At 38.9% G+C, this 23,037-nt stretch overlaps 1 pseudogene; it reads left to right on the top strand.

Annotated features, from left to right (window-relative positions):
* The first annotated feature begins 6,746 nt into the window (after window positions 1–6,746).
* On the top strand, window positions 6,747–11,096 carry LOC110564668 (ATP-dependent RNA helicase DDX18-like; annotated as a pseudogene).
* The last annotated feature ends 11,941 nt before the right edge of the window (window positions 11,097–23,037 follow it).

The following is a 23,037-nucleotide window of genomic DNA, read 5'->3' as shown; positions in this document are numbered from 1 at the left end:
ATCACTGGCAGGTGGACTCTCTTCTGAAGGAACAGTGGATCTGGGGGAGAGGGGAGGATGGTGGGCTGGGATGAATGGAGGGAGAGGAAGCTGTAGTTAGGATGGATATATGAGAGAAGAATAAGTTAGAAAAATAAGATTTCACTTTTTGGAACTTTGTGTATGAGCGTTTTTTTTTTTTTTTGTTTTGTTTTGTTTTGTTTTGTTTTTATTAATTTTTTTCCAATGCAGTTTATTCAGGAACCTTGAACAATCATCTGACCCTGGGGAAAGCCAGCCCACAGCTTAAATAGCCTCTGGGTAGCCAACCCCACTGTGCCACGTGGGCAATGCAGATAGGTCCACATACATGGAAGCAAGCCAGATCCTCGGCCTTAGCCAAATGTGGAGTTGTTCGTGACAGAGAGCACTCACTAGCATACAACATGAGAATTTTTCCTGTGCTGCAAATCTGTCTAAACAATTGTCTAGCTATATTTTAGGTAATTGGACTGGAGAATTCGATACTACAATGGAGCAGCTGAGAGTGGCCATTGTCACGGTAAATTCTACCAGAGTGGACGCAGGACTAGCCACAGGATTATCATCATGGATTGCTGCAGACATGAATCATATGAAGGAATGGGCAGGCATGGGAGCGTTAGCAGGCCTTCTGGTGTTGGTCTCCTTGGTTTGCCTGTGGTATATATGCAAGATTAGAGTCTCACAACAGCGTAATGCAGCCATGAACATTCAGGCCTTTATCGTTTTTTTATTTATGGATACAATGTAAAAAGAGGCCAGAGGAGAACATCTGTAGAGGCCAAACACCCAGTGCACACAGATAAACATTAGAGAAGCCAGGGATGTTCAGTACAGAGCTTACCTCTTCAATGGAATGACATGGTCTGCTGAATACCTGCAGATAATCCCCTGTGAAAGCAACAATTTATCATTCCCAAGTTCTTCACCCCTCTCTAAAAGCCAGCATCTTGCCCTTTGCAGACCCCACTATTTCCCATGGGAGAGAGGCTGTCCTTTGTTATATACCCTAGTGAGCACAGGCTTATCCAGTGAGATCAGTTTGTGGTCTCTTTATTCTCTTTTCTTTTTATGTTGCCTCCGAAATAAATACAGCACTTGTGCAACTCCTGACATGGATGCTGCAAACAGAATTCCAGTTCTGTGAAGGGGCAACAGGCATGGTCAACTGCTGAGCCATCGCTTCATCCTTTTCTTTTCACTGTTTTGGTTTGTATCAAAATCAGAGCCTTGAGAACACTAAACACTTTATCACTGACCAATATTCCATTCCCCCAACCCGGAATCCCAGTTTGACCCTCATAAGAATGTGGACTCCGTTCATAAGATTATCGTGTGATCATATGCTAATTTAAGAGAATTTATTCAATTCTGAAAATCAAAACAGAGGGGAAATTTATTTAAAATATCTACCCTGACATGGTGGCATATGCCTTTAATCTCAGCACTCTGAGAGGAGGAAAAGGCAGGTGGATCCCTGTATGTTCTGAGGCTAGCATGTTCTGCAAAGGACAGAGAAAAGGCTACACAGAGAAATCCTGTCTTGAAATCATAAATAGATAGATAGATAGATAGATAGATAGATAGATAGATAGATAGATGGATATGTAGATAGACAGACAGACAGATAGATAGATGATAGGTAGATAGTTTAAAATACAGTACCTGAATCCATAATCTTAACTTTGTAAGCATGTGTGGCAGAGTTTTTCTGGAAGATCAATGATGAATGCCTACAATCTAAGGGATGAGGTTATCTGCAAAAGAACAGCAGCTTACTTCTAATGTTACACAGATCTGATCATCCCAAACAGATGATGACATAAGGGTGTATGTCATATTTTGAGCATATACACATTGTTCAGCTTTTCTGTATTAATTTTTTTAACTTATTCTTCTCTCATTTATTACATCCCAACTGCAGTTTCCCCTTTATCCTCCCCTGCCAGCCTAACCTTCCCAACTCCTCCTCAATTTCTCTTCAGAAAAAGGCAGGCCTCCCAGGGATATCAACCAAATATGGCATATCAAAGTTGCAGTAAGACTAGTTCCCCCCCACCCCCGCTAATATTAAGGCAATAATTGGCAACATGGTAGGAGGAAAAGGGTCCCAAAAGCAGGCAATAGAGTCAGGAACAACCCCACTCTCACTGTTAGGTGTTCCACAAGGAACCCAAGCTCTACAACCATAACATATAAGTATATGGCCTAGATAAAACCCATGCAGACTCCTAGACTGTCCACTAAGTATCTGTGAGACCCTATTAGACACAGTTAATTGATTCTGTGGGCTTTCTTGGTATTTCCTTGATTCTTCCTGCTCCTTCTTTCCTCTCTTCTTCAGTATTCCCAAGGCTCTACCTAATGTGTGGCTGTGGGTCTCTGCATCTATTTTTATCAGTTGTTAGATGAAGCCTCTCTGATGACAATTTTGCAAAGCTCCTGTCTTAGAGGAGCAAAACTATTTTAATGATAGTTTTCATACTTGAAATAGTTTAAATCTTCATTTATACTGCAAAGGTTCTTTTTCTTCCTCTCTTCTAAGTCTTTGTCATTTGAAAATATTCAACAGTTTTAAGTCCTTGCAGCATTGATAAATTTTCAGTTTCATATCTTTTAATGGTGTTTCTATTAATATTGTAGTACAGTTCAAGATATTAAATTTTTAATTGGTTTATTTAATAAAAATATTATAGCAGTTTCTTTTAATTTTTATTTCTCACTCTAGATTTTGTGGTATTTTTATTACTTTTATTTTATAAATTATATCAGTACCTCAATTTACTTTCTATGATTACTACATTAGGTGAAAATCACTGATTTAATATTGATTTCTGATTTCCTACCTTTATTACTATTTTTTATTTGTCTTCGTTTCAACCTAATTAAATAAATCTTCTTTATGTTCTCTTGTAACATTATTGAAGCATCACTGTGGATATTTTCTATTCTAAATTGTGTTACTTTGAGTTACTTTTTAATGTTAGCTTTGTGTTTTAAATCAATTTATGCTTCTTCCTCGAATGTTCCTATTTATTTCTCTGTTCTGTTTCTATTTTAGCCATTTGGGAATCCAAAACACACATACAGTAGAGTCACGTTATTACCAATGTATCAGTGCTTTAAAATGTCTGTGTGTTTATAGTCCAGTGGTCAGCCCCAAGACCAGCATTACACTAGATTGGGTAGGTTTGGGTAATGATATGATCCTGCGGCAGGAGTCGGTATAACACCAGTCTGCTGGACTGAGCAGTATGCTTAGAGTAACTTTAATTCATGTGAATATTAGGCAGATAAGGGACTAAGCACATTCAGAGCCCTGACTAGAACACTAAAAAGGACATAATGATTTCCATTCTCTTTTCTACTCACTCTTAAATCTTCATTGAGATGTCACTGAATCCACAAGAGCATATAAATTGTGTATGTCTTTCCCTCATTATTCACAACATGAGGACGCTGCAGAGACCATTTTCTAAGGCAGCACATATCACAAGGTCATCCTAAGAGCAAATGCATAAATGTTCTCTGTTGAAGAAGCCTCCAGAATAGATACAGTCATGGATTTTTCCCCATTTCAAATGAGCATTATTTTTGAATGTAATGTCTGTGCAAATCCTTGACATTTTGAGAATTTGTGTAAGGCCTCATAAGAACATTTTTCTTAGAAATTGAATAAATGTAATTGTTTTCTCTCATTTTTATCTTTAACTGACATACAGACTAAAATATCCACTATGATAAGCTTTCCATTATGAATCCTTATAAACTGTAGTAATATATAATCATATTAAATGCTATAAGTAATTTTACATGCTCATGTAGATAATCCCACCATTTTCTAAAGGAAAATAATTTCTATTGGTCTTCATAATGTTAAATTCTCAATTATACATTGTAAAAATAGTAGGGGAATCAAAGATGGCAGCACAGGGAGGACACTGTTTCTGACCAGCAGCACAGCAGCAACAGACAGTGACTAACAGACGGAACTCTAGGCCCTAAAACACTAGCAATTATCTTTCACAGGCTCCAAGCTCCAGGCTCTAGACTCTAGCTGCCCACATGAGTGCTCCGCTCACCTGCCACTGATTACTGCTAGGGTACTGGGGCACACAGCTCCAACCTCAGACCTACAAAAGCCTAAGAGCCTCTGGATCAGCCTTCAGATACTGCTCCAAAGTGCAAGCAGTTATCCATAGCTAAACTAATGAAATCACAAGACTCCCTGGTTCTTCAAGAGAGCTGTACTCAGCAAACACAGCATAAGAGCAGCAACAGCAGCTCACTGAATTCAGAGAAACAAACAAACAAACAAACAACAAAATAAACAAAATGGCAGCTGTCTCCATGACTTCTATTGAAAGGAGAGCAGTTACCATACACGTTCATATTCTGAAGGTGAACTATGGAAATTTCAGAGAAGCACCTCCATTCAATTGACCATACCCAAAAAGCTGAACACTGTCAAGGGGATTCTCCCCACCCCATGATTACAGCAGGCACCAGAAATTAACAGCCAACACCTAAGGCAGCCAGATGGGTAGAGGCCAGAGTAAAAGCAAAACCAACAAAAGGCAAAACAGTATGGCATCTCCATCACCCACTTATCCAGGGGCAAATAGCCCTGGACACCCTAACATAAATGAAATTCAAGAAGATGACCTTACAACTATGCTTATGAAGAGGTTAATGAAGGAAACAAATAAAATGCATAAAGAATTAGAGGAAGAAAAAGTCAAACAGATTATGGCCATCCATAAAGAAATAAAGGAAAATGCAACCAAACAGTTTGTGGCTTTCAGAGAGAAAATGATTAAATCACTGAATGAAATAAAAGAAACAAAGGGATGTTCAAACAAACAGGTGAAGGAATTGAAGGAAAAACATGAAAATACAGTCAGACAGATGAAGGAAATCAAGAACATGGTTCAAGATATGAAGACAATTAGAAAAATTAAAGAAAACACAAATAGACGAAATGATGGAGAGGAAGAATTTAGGGAAGAAAACAAGAACTACAGAGGTAAGCATAACCAAAAGACTACAAGAGATGGAAGAAAGAATCTCAAGTGTGGAAGATACAGTGGAAGAAATCAATGTGTCCGTCAAAAAAAAAATCTAAAAAGTTCCAGAAACAAACCATTCAAGAAATTCAAGACAACATAAAAACACAAAACCTAAGAATAATAGGAATAGAGGAAAAAGAATATTCCCTGCTCCAAGGCCCAGAAAATATTTTCAACAAAATCATAGAAGAAAATTTCCCCAACTTAAAGGGGAGGCCTATAAAAATACAAGAGGCCTACAGAACACATGATAAATTAGACCAGAAAAGAAAATCCTCCTGCCACATGATAATCAAAACAGTAAGCATACAGAACAAAGAAAAAAAATACTAAAAGCTGCAAGGGAAAAAGGCTAAGTAACATTTAATGGCAAACCCATGAGAATCACACCTGATTTCTCAACAGAGACTATGAAAGCCAGAAGGGCCTGCACAGATACATGCAGACTGTAATAGAACATAGATGTCAGCCAAGACTACTATATCAAGCAAAACTCTCAGTCCTCATAGATGAAGAAAAAAAGATATTTAATGACAAAAACAAATTTCAACAATACCTACACACAAATTCTGCGTTGCAGAAGATAAAAGAAGGAAAAATACAACCCAAGAAAACTAATTACTTTCAGGAAAATACAGAAAATAACTCATTACAGCAAAACTAAAAGTAGCCAAGCACACAAACACACCACCAGAGCTAACATTGAATTCAAAGGATCTAACAACCAATAGTCATTAATCTCTCACAAAATCAATGGATTCATCTCCCCAATAAAAAAGACACAGACTAATAGAATGGATGCATAAACGAGACCCAACAATCTGTTGAATACAAGAAACACACCTAAGTCACAAAGATAGATATTACTTGAGAGTTAAGGGCTGGAAGACAGTTTTCCAAGCAAATGGACCCAAGAAGCAAGCAGAAGTAGGCATTCTAATAGCTAATAAAAGAGATTTCAACCAAAATTAATCAAAAGAGATAGGGAAACATTCTTAATACTCATCGAAGGAAAATTCTATCATGAAGACATCATAATCCTGAACATCTATGCTCCAAATACAAGGGCACCCACATTTGTAAAATAAACATTAATAAAACTTAAACTATACATAGATCCCCACACAATAATAGTGGGAGACTGCAACACACCACTCTCAACAAAGGACAGGTCAACTAAACAGAAATTAAACAAAGAAACAATGTCTCTAACAGAAGTCATGACTCACTCATAGACCTAACAGACATTGAGAGAAACTTTCACCCAAACAGAAAAGAATTTACCTTCTTCTCAGCACCTCATAGAACCTTCTCCAAAATAGACCATATAGTTGGTTACAAAGTGAGCTTCCACAGATATAAGAATATTGAAATAATCCCTTGTATCCTATCTGATCACCATGGACTAAAGCTGGACCCCAATGACAACAGAAATGGCAAACAGCCTACACACATGGAAACTGAACAACTTGCTTTTCAATGACAGCTGGGTCAGGGAAGAAATAAAGAAGAAATTAAAGTCCTTCTAGAATTCAATGAAAATGAAGGCACAACATACCCAAACTTATGGACACAATGAAAGCAGTGCTAAGAGGAAAGTTGATAGCACTAAGTGCCTACAAGAAGAAATTTGAAACATCTCATGCCAACAACCTAATGGCTCACTTAAAAGTCCTAGAAAAAAGAAAAACAGCACACCAAATAGGAGTAGATGGCTGGAAATATTCAAACTCAGGGCTGAAACCAATACATTAGAAACAAATAAAACAATTCAAAGAATCAATGAATCCAAGGGCTGTTTCTTTGAGAAAATCAACAAGATAGAAAAACCCTTAGGCAAACTAATTAAAGTCAGAAAGACACTATCCAAATCAGCAAAATCAGAAATGAAAAGGGGCATAACTACAGACATAAAGAAATCCAACCAATAATTAGGTCTTACTTCAAAAGCCTATACCCCACAGAATTTGAAATTACAAATGAAATGAACAATTTTCTTGATAGATTCCACTCCTGAAGCTGAATCAAGAAAAGGAAAATCACTTAAATAGTCCTATATCCCCTGAGGAAATAGAAGCAATCACCAAAAGTCTCCCATCCAAACAAAGCCCGGGGACATATTTCAGCACAGAATTCTACCAGACCTTCAAAGAAGAGCTAACACCAATACTCTTCAAACTATTTTTCAAAATAGAAACAAAAAGAATACTACCAAACTCATTCTATAGAGGCACAGTCACCATGGTATCTAAACCTCACAAAAACCCAACAAAGAAAGAGAATTTCAGGCCAATCTCCCTTTTGAACATTTTCGCAAAAATACTCAACAAAATACTTGCAAATCAAATAAAAGAACACATCAAAGACTACATCCACTATGACCAAGTTGGCTTCATCCCAGGTATGCAGGGGTGATTCAAAATACAGAAATCCATGAATGTAATCCACCATATAAACAAACTGAAAGAAAGAAAGCACATGATAATCTCCTTTGATGCTGAAACAGCATTTGAAAAAATCTAACACCCATTAATGTTCAAAGTCTTGGAGAGATTAGGGATAAAAGGTACATACCAAAACATTGTAAATGTAATATACAGCAAGCCTATAGCCAATCTCAAACTAAATGGAGAGAAACTACTGAATTCAGGGACAAGGAAATGCTGACCACTCTCTCCATAGCTCTTCAACATAGTTCTTGAAGTCCTTGCTAGAGCAATAGAACAATTAAAGGATATCAAGGGGATACAAATTGGAAAGAAAGAAGTCAGAGTATCTCTATTTGCAGATGATATGATAACATACATGCATGAACCCAAAAATTCTACCAGGGAACTCCTATAGCTGATAAACAACTTCAGTAAAGTAGCTGGATACAAAACTAACTAAGAAAAAAATCAGAAGCCCTCCTGTATACAAAATACAAAAGGGCTAAGAATGTTAGGGAAACAACACCCTTCACAATAGCCACAAAGGACATAAAGTAACTTGGTGTCACTCTAATGAAGCAAGTCAAAGACTTGTATGAAAAAAATTTCCAGACTCTGAAGAAAGAAATTGAAGAAGAAAACAAGATGGAAAGATTTCCCTTGCTCATGGCTTAGCAGGATTAACATAGTAAAAGTGTCCATCTTACCAAAAGCAATCTATAGATTCAATGCAATTCTCATAAAATCACCAACACAATTCTTTACAGACCTTGAAAGGAAAATTCTCAACTTCATATAGAATAACAAGAAACCTAAAATTGCTAAAACAATTCTCTACAGTAAAAGATCTTCCGGATGCATCTCCATCCCTGATCTCAAGCTGTGCTATAGAAGAACAGTAGTGAAAAACTGCATGGTACTGGCATAGAAACCAACTGGTGGATCAAAGGAATAGAATAGAATAGAATAGAAGAACCTGAAAGAAACTCACACACTTATGACACCTGTTTTTTGAAAAAAAATGCAAAACCATACAATGGAAAAAAGATAGCATCTTCAACTAGTGGTGCTGGTCGAACTGGATGTCTACATGTAGAAAAATGAAAATAGAACCATACTTATCACCCTGCACAAAACTGAAGTCCAAGTGGATCAAAGACCACAACATAAAACCAGACACATTAAATCAGCTAGAACAAAAAGTGGGGGATACCCTAGAACTCATTGGCACAGGAGAAAACTTCCTGGACAGAACGCCAACAGCACAGGCTCTAAAAGCAACAATCAATAAATGGGACCTCATGAAACTGAAAAGCTATGTAAAGCAAAGGAAGCTGTCATCAAAACAAAATGACAGCCTACAGATTGGGAAAGGATCATTGCCAACCCTGTAGCTGACAGAGGGCTAATATCCAGAATATATATAGAACTCATGTGGTTAAACAGCAAAAATTCAGGTAATCCAGTTAAAAAATGGAGTACAGAGTGCTCCGTGCAGCCCACTGGGCAATATATCAGATGAAGCTTACAGATGAAACTCCTGTGCAAGAAGAGCGAGAAGTGGAACGCCAAGCTGCAGCAGTGGAACCTGAAGCTGCAAGAAGCTTCAGACACAGGCCTCTCACGACTTCAAAATGGAAATGTGCCGGAGGAAACAGGAAAAGTTGGAAAAGTTAAAAAAGCCCTTAAGCATTCTGTGAGTGTGGGCTCAGCAGAAGCACAAGTTGGAGGCATGCCTGAAGAGACAGTGGGAAATGCAAAAGTTAAAAGATCACTCCCAAAACATTCCACTTTAACCAACGGAGAATCTGCAGCAGCAGTGTCTCCTGATTCAGAGCCAAACAAGAAGAAGAGGAGGAGGGCGGGGAAAGGAGGAGGAGGGGAAGGGGAGGAGGGGGAAGGGGAGGAGGAGGGGGAGGGGGAGGAGGAGGGGAGGGGGAGGGGGAAGGGGAGGGGGAGGAGGAGGAGGAGGGGGAAGGGGAGGAGAAGGAAGAGGAGGAGGGGGAAGGGGAGGAGGAGGGGGAGGGGGAGGAGGAGGGGGAGGGGGAGGGAAAGAGGAGGGGGATGGGGAGGACAAGGAGGAGGAGGGGGAAGGTGAGGAGAAGGAGGAGGAGGACGAGGAGGAGGAGGAGGAGGAGGAGGAGGGGGAAGGGGAGGAGAAGGAGGAGAATGGCAGTTGATGCTGGGCCTGACACCAAAAAAGCAAAAACAGAAGAAAACACGGAGGCTCCTGAGGAAACAGAACATGGTGTGAAGAAGGCAAATGACAGTGAGGTGCCCAGCCTGCACCTAGGACTGACAGTTGCCTTTGAGGACACTTCATTTGCTTCCTAGTCTAATCTCGTCCATGAAAACACTCTGAAGGCTATAAAAGAAATGGGCTTCAAGCCCATGACAGAGATCCAGCATAAAAGTATCAGACCACTTCTGGAAGGCAGGGATCTTCTGGCAGCTGCAAAAACTGGGAGCGGCCAGACCCAACATCATAGTGGCCACCCCAGGCCGGCTCCTGGACCACACGCAGAATACTCCAGGGTGTATGTACAAGAACCTGCAGTGCCTGGTTATTGATGAGGCTGATCGTAGCTTGGATGTTGGGTTTGAAGAAGAATTAAAGCAAATTTATAAACTTTTGCCAACACACAGGAAACCAAGCTCTTTACTGCCACACAAACTTGAAAACTTGAAGATTTGGCAAGAACTTCTCTTAAAAAATAGCCTTTGTTTGTAGGTGTTGATGACAATAGAGGTCGCCACAGTGGATGGTTTTGAGCAGGGATATGTTGTTTGTCCCTCTGAAAAGAGGTACCCTTTGCTCGTCACATTCCTTAAGAAGAACCGGAAGAAAAAAGTCATGGTCTTCTTTTCATCGTGTATGTCTGGGAAATATCACTACGAGCTACTGAACTACATTGACCTGCCTGTTTTGGCCATCCACGGAAAGCAAAAGCAAAATAAGCGAACAACTACGTTCTTCCAGTTCTGCAACGCAGATTCGGGAATGCTGCTGTGCACCGATGTGGCAGCCAGAGGGCTGGACATTCCTGAAGTGGACTGGATTGTTCAGTATGACCCTCCTGAGGACCCCAAGGAATACATTCGTCATGTGGGTAGAACGGCCAGGGGCCTAAATAGAAGAGGGCATGCCTTGCTCATCCAGCGCCCTGAGAAGTTTCCTTTGTTACTTGAAGCAGTCCAAAGTTCCACTGAATCAATTTGACTTTTCCTGGTCTTAAGTTTCTGATAATCAGTCTCAGCTGGAAAAGCTGATGGAAAAGAACTACTTCCTCCACAAATCGGCTCAGAAAGCTTACAAGTCCTACATCCGAGCATATCACTCCCACTCTCTCAAGCAGATCTTCAATGTGAACAACTTAAATTTGCCTCAGGTCGCTTTGTCTTTTGGTTTTAAGGTCCCTCCATTTGCTGACCTGAATGTGAGCAACCATGATGGCAAGCTTAAAAAGAGAGGAGGTGGCAGTGGATTCGGTAGCAGAAAACAAAGAAAGTGGAGAAGTCCAAGATCTTTAAACACATCAACAAGAAACCAGCAGATCGCAGGCAGCTCTCTCACTGAGGAATGGCCTTCCATCTAGACTGACTTTCCCTAATTTCCCTCTCATTTTAGAAAAGGAACATTTTTTCATACCTTTAGGATCTTCTTGTCTTTACTATGATGACAATATTTTATTTTAAATATTCTCATAAAACAAATTTAAAAAATGGGGTTCTAGGTTATCTCCATGCCTGGTACTTGACTGGAGTATGAGTCTATGGGAAGACCCCTGTGTTCTAATTATCTGGTTCTGTTGCTCTCCTTGTGGGGTTCCTTGTCCTCTCCAGCTCTTACTATTTCCCACTTCTCACATAAGATTCCATGCACTCTGCCCAACAGTTGGCTGTAAGTCTCAGCACACAGATGTAGCCCATGGCAGTTTAGTGTCCAAGTGGGTTACATAGTAATGGGAAGAGGAACTGCCTCTGACATAATCTGATTGGCCTGCTCTTAGATTACCTCCCCCTGAGTGGGGAGCAGCCTTACCAGGCCACAGAAGATGACAATGCAGCTACTCCTGATGTGATCTGATAGACTAAGATCAGAAGGAAAGAGAGGAGGACCTCCCCTATCAGTGGACTTGGGGAGGGGCATGTGTGAAGAAGGGGGAGGGAGGATGGGACCAGGAGGGGAGGATGGAGGGGCTTATGTGTCAATACAAAGTGAATAAAGTGTAATTAATAAAAAAATAAATAAAAAATGGAGTACAGAGCTAAAAAGAGAATTCTCAACAGAGGAATATCAAATGGCAGAGAAACACTTAAATAAATGTTCAATGTCCTTAGTCATCAGGGAAATGCAAATCAAAAGGACCCTGAGATTTCATTTTACATCCATCAGAATGGCTAAGATCACAAAGTCAATTGACAACACATGCTGGGGAGGATGTGGAGAAAGCAGAACCCTCCTTCATTGCTGGTTGGAATGTAAACTTTTACAACCACTTTGGAAATCACTCTGGTGCTTTCTCAGACAATTAGGAATAGTGCTACCTCAAGACCCAGTTATACCAATCTTAGGCATATATGATATATGTTCATATATATATGATGTTGCTCAAGTATACAACAAGAACATTTGCTCAACCACGTTCATAGCAGCTTTATTTGTAAGAGCCAGAACCTGGAAACAACCCAGACACCCCTCAGTTGTTGAATGGATATGGAAATTGTGGTACATTTACACAATGCAATACTACTCAGCAATTAAAAACAAGGAAAACATGAAATTTGCAGTCACATTGTGGGACCTAGAAAAGATTATCCTGAGTGAGTGAGGTTTCCCAGAAGCAGAAAGACACACAGGATATATACTCACTCATAAGTGGATATTAGCTATATAATATAGGATAAATTTACTAATATCTGTATACCTAAAGAAGCTAATCAAGAAGGATGACTTAGAGTAAGATGCTCAATCCCCATTCAGAAGGGCAAAGAGGATGGACACCAGAAGAGGGGGTAAATAGGGAAAAGAACAGGAATCTATCACAGAGGCCTCTGTAAGACTCTACCCTGCAGAGTATCAAAGCAGATGCTGAGTCACCTAGCCAAACTTTGAACAGAGTGCAGGGAATCCTAGGAAAAAAGAGGGTGATAAAAAGACCTGGCAGGAGCTCCACATGGAGAGCAACAGAACCAAAATATCTAGATACAGGGGTGTTTTCTGAGACTTATTCTCCAACCATGGATGATTCATGGAGATAACCCAAAACCCCTGCACAGAAGTAACCTATGGCATCTCAGTGACCAAGTGAGTTCCCTAGTAATAGGAGCAGGAACTGTCTCTGACATAAACTGATTGGCCTGCTATTTGATTACCTCCCTTGGGTGGAAAGCAGCCTTACCAGACCACAGAGGAAGACGATGCAGCCAGTCCTCCTGAGGAGACCTACAGACTAAGATTAGATAGAATTAGAGGAGGACTTTCCCTATTAGTGGACTGGTGGAAGGGCTTGAGTGCAGAAGGAGTGAGGGTGAGATTGGGAGGGAAAAAAGGAAGGAGCTATAGGTGGAATACAAAGGGAATTAACTATAATTAATAAAATAATATATTATAATAAAAATAATATGAACTTTTCCATAATTTATTAGAAAAAGTATATATGTTCAATTTATATATAAAAATATATAATATGTATTCATTCATCTCTATACAACATACACACATCTTTCATGATTGCTCAATTTTTAAATAACTGCTGGTTTATTTTATTATGTGAACAAATAAAATTTTCACATGCAACCAACACATATATTTTAATTTTCTTACTTTTTAAATATTTGCTATAATTTTCCAAAATATACATCATGTTATAGGGTCTCAGTGTTTGGAAATTATTATTTGAATAGGTATATCTAAATTATTTTCTTTGGTAAAGTTATTTATATTTGAATCTGCCGTGTTAAAAGTTATTTTGGGATAACAATTCCATTAGTGCTAGGTCCTTGAGCATAGTTCCACAGTCTTTATGTGCTTCAGACTCTTTCCACCCTGGTTTTAAATATTGGTTTTCCACATAATATTCCTGAAAAAAATTAAGTTAGTTGATGTGAAGAAAATGCAGACACCACTCAGTATGGTCATGAATAACAGTCTGTTGAACTAATACGGACATTTTAAAATTTATTTGTATCCATGTTTATTTACTCGTTTATGTCTTAAACATTTGATATTAACATAAAATTACTACAGCTGTTTTTTTTAAGTTTTAAAATGTTTGTTGTTGCGGGGAGACAGGCATGTGTTATGGTACTTATATGATCTTTAGAGGACAATTTCATAAGCTGATTCTCTCCTTCCACATGGGATCTGGTCTGGAAATTCAAAAGTAGTCATCAGACCCATTCCACACATGCTGCACCTCAGAGACTTCTCTTCAGACTTACCAATATTATTTTTAAATTATATTAATTCTTATTGTCAGTGTCTCCCTGTGCATAATAAGTAATACATATTTTCAACCTAATTGCTTCAAATACTGTTTTTTTTATGTTTTTTTTTTTTTTGTTCTTTATTTTTTGGTTTGACAAATGGACTTTGTTTCACATTCAGGATTGTCTGAAACTTCCTGTGTAGCACAAACTGAACTTAATTCCTTGTTCATCCTGCTTCAGACCCTAAGGTGCAGGGTCTACATGAACCACAATGTCTGGGGAGGCCCCTGTTTCTCTAGTAAAAGTCTGATTCTTCTCGTTGGTTTTGAAATATTATTGTTATGTAACAATGAGTGAATGTGTGAAAATTGAGTAAATAGAGTTTTTCCACTGCAGTTATATGACACGCTTAATTTATGGCAAATATCAATTTTATTCATATGCCTAACAGGTTGTCCAACATCATGTTCTAAGACAGAAAAATGTCATGCTTACTTGACTACCTTTACTCTCCTGAATATAATCTATTAAACTACTGTGGGGTAAATGAATCAGGGAAGGCATAATGGAATGTTTATTCATTTGTTTGGATCATAACAAAAATATGCAATGCTGCCTCCTTGGCATGAGTCCCTAAAGGCTGCTCAAACCTCTAGAAATCAGCTTTTAATTTTAATGTGTTGTGTTGTGTTGTGACCACATCGAAATCACACATCATTTCTGTATTTCTGTGAAAATGAATATGATTATATTAGAGGAAAATCTATTTGTCCTCAAATGAAGAGCGAACAGTCCAATCCCACGGAGACAGAGAATAACAAAAAAAAAAAAAAAAAAAAAAAACCAGCAGAAAGAGATGTGCTATAAATATTCTGTACAGGAATAAACAGTTCGAAACAGACAATGGTGAGTTATGGCATTTGCATCCGTGAAAACAGCTAAACAGATCTCCTATGAGACTGCAGATATCACTTTAAAGTCTATCCTGCTGCACTGTGAGCTTTTTAATGGAAATGCAATATCCATATGTTATTTACACCATCTATTGGAAAAAATAACTTTTAGAATTTCAATAACTTCCAGGATTAAGTAAAGTAATATCACCCCACTAGAAGGATGCTTAATCAGGAGCGGTATGATACTATAGGGGAAGTCGGGAAGTCGGCTGGTGAAGAGAAGAGCTAATCCAAAAGAAAGGGTTAGCAAAGTCAGAGGGAGCCTGCTGCCATATAAACCGATGTAAAAATAAATAACTGGAAAGAAGGTGGAGGAATTCTGGAGCCTAAAAGGCTAAGAGGAGTTAATTTATCAAGGAGAGGAGAGGGTAGTGAGTGGGTAGGCCAAAACTAAAGACACATGAAAAGTGTTACGGAAATTCACTAGTTAATGCGAAAATTTCAAATGTAACTTAAAAAACGGGGGGCTGATTAGAATTACTCTGCCCGAATGGGCAATGGTGTTCCCAGAAGACATAGATTATTAAATGAAAATTGTAGTACAAGGCATTGGACACATCTCTATGATTTCTTTGTCATAAAATCTATAGAAGTCCCTAAAACAATACAGGCTATTATCATTGAGCGTGGCTATGGTCATGGTTAGTGTTTTTGCTGCTGTGATAAAACGCTGAGTATAGAGAATGTTTTATTTTGCTTACAAGTTATAGTTCATCACTGAGGGAAAACAGGTCAGGAACATGAAGTAGGCACCTGCAACAAAAAGTATACTTACAGGATGCCATCCATTGACTATGTGAACACTTTTCTCATATAGTACACGCCCGCCTGCCAAACAGTGGCGCTATGCTCACTGTGCTGGGGTTTCCTACAACAATTAGCAATCAAGAGAATTTCTCTGAGTGAGGGGATAAGGGGCTGCCTCTATCATGAACTCGGTTGACTGCTCTCTGATCACTTGCAGCTTGCCAGGCCACGGAAGAAGAGGGTCCAGGCAGCACTGATGAGACTTAACAAGCTAAGGGCAAACATCATTAATGGAGACTCTCTCTTTCAGTGGACTAGGGGAAGGGGGTGAGGGGAAAAGGGAGGAAAGGTGGGACTGGGGGAGTTGAGGGAGGAGGATTCAATCAGGATATAAAATACATTATCTCTAAGAGGCAAAATTAGAGTATGGAGTGCCACCAGGAGAGCAACAGAACCAAAATATCTGGGCACAGGGGTCTTTTCTGAGACTGATACTCCAAGTACCATGCATGGAGATAACTTTGAACCCTTGCACAGATGTAGCCCATGGCAGCTCAGTTTCCAAGTATTTTCCCTAGTAAGGGGAACAGGGGCTGTCACTGACATGAACTCAGTGGCTGGCTCTTTGATCACCTCCCTCTGATGGGGAAACAGCCTTATCAGGCCACAGAGGAAGGCAATGCAGCTAGTCTTGATGAGACCTAATACGCAAGAGTCAGATGGAGGGGTGGAGGACATCCCCTATCAGTGGACTTGGGAAAGGGCATGGAGGAAGATGAAGGAGCTACAGATGGGATACAGAGGGAATAAACCGTAATTAATAAATAATAAGTAAATTTTAAAAATTTCTTACAGAATGCTTACAGACCAGACTGATGGAGGCATTTCCTCACCTGAGATTCCCTCTTTCCACACATGTCAAGTAAAAAACAGATTAGCTGTGCTGAATACACCAGCACAATTGTATCACTGATAAATCATAGCTTTTACTTTCTTGTTTGTTCCAAAATTCTCAAGTTAATATTAATATCACAGTAAAAATATATTTCCATACTTCTAAAAATGCCAATACCAAAAAGTCTAAGGTTTCTTTAAAAAAATCCAAACTTTCTTAACTATGGACTCATATAAAATCAAAGACAACTTACATAACTTTTTTGTTCTAAAAAAGAACCAGTTATTAGAAAGGGCACGGTTATTAATGAGCTCAAAACAACGGTGAAATCTATCAGTGAAAAAGCTCAATGCCTGATATCTGGGCATACTTGTGTAGTCACACCTATTCAGTCCTGACATCTGCAGCACAGCTTATGTGGTAAGCTGACTGAGACTGACTGAGACTGTTCTCCAAGTCTGCTGCCCCATGGTCTTGGCATCTTCAACTCAATGCGGTCTCCACTCAAATGGAGGGTGCGTTTCTCTAAAGGTTTCCTCTCCTTCCATGCATCAGCAGCTCTGTTCTGTTTTTCAGATGAAACGTGGGTGTCTTGATTGGTTTCACCTTTCTATCAGTGAATTCCAATCTTATGCTTGAATTCTACAAGTATTTTTCATTGAGAACTCATTCTAGAAATCTAGAAAGCTATTAAAATTGTTTAGATTTTACACATTTTGCTTTATTTATCATGGGCATAATAGTTTTTTCTCCTTATTTCTATGAGGTTTCCTTGAAAGTGAATAAAAGTAAACAGTTTCTGGTATTTTGCTTTTTACCTACTTAACCACTTATTACTGGATTTGAAACCATCAGTGTTATGCTTTGTTGAAAAATTCAAGCAATGGCTGCATGATGTGACCTGCCATTCTGCATGCACTATTAAGTTCAAGGAACCTCTCAAACTTCTCCCTCCTCTATACAGTCATGATACACTGATTTACATCATTACTCTTAATGTATTGAGAACTCACGTGAATATATTGATTGCATTAATCTCACTACATAAGATAAAATCACATCTATTTTCACACTATTCTTATTAATATGACTAAACATACAACTCATTAGAACTCTATGCCCCTTTGACTTAAAGTAAACTTTTTTATTCCTTCCATCTTTCACAATATTCTTATTAAGTCTACTGTTTTTCCATCCTGAAATCAGAAGAAAAGTTAGTGGTAGACAATATTAGATGAAAATAATTCCATGAAAAAGATTTAGTAGAGCATTATAACTGGAATGTTAGAGCTTGTTCTTTTCACAGTGCATTCTCAGCTCATTAAGATCTGATGATTCCATAGAATTCACTTAAAATACCAAGAGATGTGGCAAACTGTGAACTATAATGTTCCTTTCAAATTCTCAAGAAAGCTGCAAGTTATCCATTTGGAAGAAAGCATATCCAGTTTGAAGTTTACCTCTGTCCTTTCTGTTCTCTTTTGCACAGGGGTCCCACTTCAGTCAGTGTCCTGTGGGCATTATCTTTTTACACCTTGAGTTATACTTTAGATATGAATGTTTTGTTTTCTGATGCACATTAGTGCATCTTCTTGAGCAAATCCACTTCAGGCTCCAAAGCAGGCAGTGGCTAGGACAAATGCACTATGTATCAATTATTTCAGATCATGCTTTAAGGGACAATCATTTTAAAATGGCATTTGTTTATAAGCATTCCAGCATCTCAAGAAAAAGCAAACTACTTCACACTGCAAGTTTCCTGTTAGTTCATCATCAAAACCTCACATTGACCAGAGCAGGACACAGCACCAGACTGAGTCTGAAGAGGTGCCTTTCATTACTTAGGTTTTACGTATCTTTCTCCTTAAAGTAATTATTTCTGAAGATTGGGTACAGGGTAAGAGAGAAAGCACAGAGAATAATGAGGGTCAATATCAGACCTGGGGAAGTGGGGGTGCGAGGACTGAGGGCTTGCACAGAAAAGAGAAACTTTAGGTGGAGATTTCTCTGTGACCAGCTGGAACCCTTCAACATGGTAGGCTCCTGGGAAGATATGAGGCTGAATCTAGCTGCGACTCCTAGTAGCAAGGGTCATGGAGAATGAAGAGGACACCCTCTAACTACACAGGACTCGTAGTGGAGAGAGGGGAACACCAATCCACTAACAAAAACTTTGACCCCAAATTTGTTTTGCCTTCAAGATGTACAAAGACTAAAATAAAGCATGGAAGGAGGAAATATCCAACCAATGCCTGGCCCAAAGTGAGACCCAGCCCATGGAAGACAGTCAACCCCTGACACTATTAACGATATTCTGCTGTGCTTACAGACAGTCTAGCATTGCTGTCCTCTGAGTGGTTCCATTCAGCAGCTCATGGACATTAGGTGGAGCATAGGCAGTCATGTGAAAGAGTTGGGGAAAGGATAGGACTCAAAGGAGACAGAAGCTGTACAATAACACCAATAGGGCCAACTAACTGAGGCCCAAGGCCCTGTGAAGACTGAAACACCAAGGACCACATGTGGACTGGACCTAGGCTTTCTACACAGATAGAGCCAATGGGCAGGTTGGTCATCATGTGAGTCCCCTAATAAGAAGAGCAGGGGCGAAATGTGACATGGAGTCTGCTTTTAGATCACTTTCCACTGGTGGTTCTGCTTCGCCATGCCACAAGGGAAGAGGATGCACTTGGTCCTGATGTGACTTGATATGCTGGGGTGGGTGGGTGTATGTGGCTCCCCTTCTTTGAGGAGTAGAGGAGTTGGAATACAGGAACAAGGAGGGAAAGTGTGTCTGGAAGGAAAGGAAAAAGGGGGCTATGACCAGGGATGTAAGCTAAATAAATAGAAATTAATAATTAAAAAGATGAGGTATTTCTATCTTCAATTCTTCTAATGCTTATATTATCAAATATCATATAATAGATATCCCATTCTTGTGCAATACAGTCTTGATGTAGTCATACTTAAAAGTCACTGCTGGATTTGAATATATGGGATGAAAGTCATTTGATACTATGTGGCAAAATCTTAGCATTCTTCTTTTTTACAATATTAATTTGTGCTTTTATGTAAATTAGAGTTATGCCAAAGCAGTAGCTGTCTGTGTCTTCCAGAATGTTGCAGTTTGCTTTTTTTTTTAATTCAGACCTGAGTATTTTGAGCCCAGTGGCTAATTTTTGTTGATTTCCCCCAATCTGTAATTTAGGAATTTGAAGTGTGTGTGTGTGTGTGTTTTTTAATACTGCATATAATGCTGGATTAAAATGTCAGGATTCCTTCATTAGTAACTTGAAAACCGAATAATTGAACCAAATGTAATTTTATTTGTGATAATTATAAATGGCCTTTGGATGAAGCCCAATTCATGAGCATATAATGAAAGTAGATTAGTTTTAGAGCATAGATTCAGTTATTTATAACTTCACTCATAGGAATCTATTTTACATATGTCCTAGATGCATAATAATTAAGGGATAATTTCTATATTATTCTTTCTAGCATTACCTAATGTAAATAGTCTTTGGTATTAAATTGTGTATGTCTGTGATCACCTGCACGCTATAACTCATGGAAATTATAATTCATAGCTTAAGATGTGTTGTAATATTCACAATTTCAGTACTTTTTAATATTACAGCTTCTTTTATGTGAGCTATGAGATTTGAATATACAAGTATAAGTATACAAGTATAGGTTTTTCTAAAGCAATAACTATGTATCAACAGTGGAGAATCTATTCAGGGTACTGAACAGGTTTCATTATATAATTCACAACAGGCATCTCATAGAACATCAACATCTAGGGAAACTCTAGGTAAGTACTTTCAGTTTGGTGTAATGATCATCTAATAAATTAGAATGCTCTGAGTGTATTGATTTGAAATTCTCTGGTGTTAATGAATGTGTTCATGCAGCTGCCAAATGAGGTGTCTAGTATAATATTTGATTTACAACTGTGATTATCTTTTACTGTTCGTTGAAAGAAAACCAAAAACACATCTCTCTTAAAATGATAATTACAGTGATTATAGTTATAATAATAACTCTTATTTACTGTGTTACAGACAATTTCAGTATGCTTTAAATATAAAATCTGACATTAGCTTCTTATATCAAATCTGTGAGTTAGACACTACCACTTTCAGCCATTTTGTACAGATAAGAAGTCTGGAAATGAAAAGCTGTTTTTAAGTTTCCACAACCATCCGAAAGATACTGAAGCTATGGTCTAAAGCTGTGTGTGTTGCGTGTTTTTGAGGCAAGAATATTGTTGTCTCTGGTTTTTATCATCATTGTCATCATCATCATCAATCATTATCATCATTATTGTTATTACTATTTTCTGTGAGTTTTAAAGATTCAGTTAATTTCTTATCAAGTTCATTCATAATTGTTGAGGATAGTTCCTGAATTATGTTGCGAGCCCTATTTTAAATGAAATATTCCAATATGTTTCTAGCGACACATGTATATCTTATAATAGGGTAGGTAATTTCTCACATACTTTCTAGTCTCAAAAGTTAAATGTACAGCTGATCACATACATGATTTAATTCTCCGGACTCCAAAATGGATGTCGTATCATTGCGATATCTGAAGAATAGCGATCTTTCATGTATGTTCTATCAGGAGCTAAATATTATGCACATTGAATTTCATATAATACTTTTCTTTTGGAATTGAGCAAAAAAAATCAATTTGTAATATTTACATTTTATTTTCTGTACATTTATATTAGTTTATATAAGAATTTTTATTTATGTTAATATTATTATTATTTACTATTAATTCACTTTGTATCCTGGTTTTAGCCCATCCCTTATCTCCTCCAGGTTCCACCTTCCTTCCCTCTTCCCCCCCTCTACCTCTCCGCTAGTGTACTGATAGGGGAAGTCCTCCTCCCCTACTGTCTGACCTTAGCCTATAAGGTCCCATAAATGATGCCTGGATCCTCTTCCTCTGTGGGCTGGCTAGGTTGCCCCACCAAGGAGAAGTTCAAGGAGCAGGCAACCGAGTTCAAGTCAGAGACTGTCTTTTCTCCCCTTACTAGGAAACCCACCTGGAGACTGAGCTGTCTATGGGCTGCATCTGAGCAGGGTATCTAGGTCCTCTCTATGCATGGTCTTTGGTTGATATATCAGGCTCTGCAGTCCCCCCTGTGCCCAGCTTTTTTTGCTTTGTTGGTGTTCTTATAGAGCTTCTATCCTCTCCGGACCCTTCTATCTCTTTGTTCTTCCATAAGACTCCCTGCACTCTGTCCAAAGTTTGGCTGTGAGTCTCTGCATCTGTTTTGATCCCACGGTGGGTGGAGTCTTTTAAAGGACATAATGTGGTAGAATTCTTTAAATCACAAGAGAGCTCAGTCAATTTTGTAGTATCTGTGTGGAAAGCGGTCAGAGATTTCATACACACACACACACACACACACACAAAATACTCTACGGAAAATCCTGATAGATTGAAGAGCAACCATCTTTTTTCATTTGTTTATTTATATATTGATCCATCGATTGATTGATTGACTGCAATTTATTCACTTTGTATTCCTGCTGTGGCCCCTTCCGCCATCTCCTCCCAATCCTACCCTCTCTCCTTTTATGCCCTTTCCCTAGTCCCCTGATAGGCGATGACCTCCTCCCCTTCTATCTGACCCTATCATATCAGGTTTCATCAGTGCTGGCTGCATCATCTTCTTCTGTGGCCTGGCCAGGCTGCAGCCCCCCTCAGGGGGAGGTGATCAAAGAGCCAGCCACTGAGTTCATGTCAGAGACAGTCCATTTTCCCCTTGCTCGGGCATCCACTTGGAAACTGAACTGCCTATGGGCTTCCTCTGAGCAGAGGGGTCTCAGTCTTCTCCATGCATGGTCTGTACAGGAAACGCTGGGCCCAGGTTTTTTGGCTCTGTTAGTCTCCTTGTGGAGTTTCTGTCCCCTCCAGGTATTTCTGTCTTTCTCTTCTTCCACAAGATTTCCTGCACTCTGTCCAAAGTTTGGCGATGAGTCTCAGTACCTCCTTCGATGCCCTGGCAGAGCTCCTCTGTGGAAGGCTCCTGTCCTGTTCCTTATCTTCTCCTACATCTGATGTTTATCCTGTTTGCCCTTCTGAGTGAGGTTTCAGGCTCTTCCCTCCTTGTTGTTAAGCTTCCTTAGATTTTAGTATGTTTATCCTGTATTATATGGCTAATATCCACTTATAAATGAATATGTAACATGTGTGTCTTTCTGCTTCTTGGTTACCTCTTTCAGGATGTTCTTTTCTAGGATGTTCATTTGCCTGGAAATTTTATGATTTCCTTGTTTTTAATTGCTGAGTAATATTCCATTGTGTAAATTACCAGAATTGTGTAAATTACAGAATGGTCTGTACCATTCTTCAGTTGAGGGACATCTAGGTTGTTTCCAGATTCTGGCTATTACAAATAAAACTGCTATGAACATAGCTGAGCAAATGTCCTTATATGCCCAGGAGTAGTATAGCTTTATCTT

This window comes from Meriones unguiculatus, chromosome 20 (genome assembly GCF_030254825.1).
Source record: "Meriones unguiculatus strain TT.TT164.6M chromosome 20, Bangor_MerUng_6.1, whole genome shotgun sequence".
NCBI classification, from domain to species: domain Eukaryota; kingdom Metazoa; phylum Chordata; class Mammalia; order Rodentia; family Muridae; genus Meriones; species Meriones unguiculatus.
Note: the sequence above shows the minus strand (reverse complement) of the source record. Positions and strands in the feature narration are given on the sequence as shown.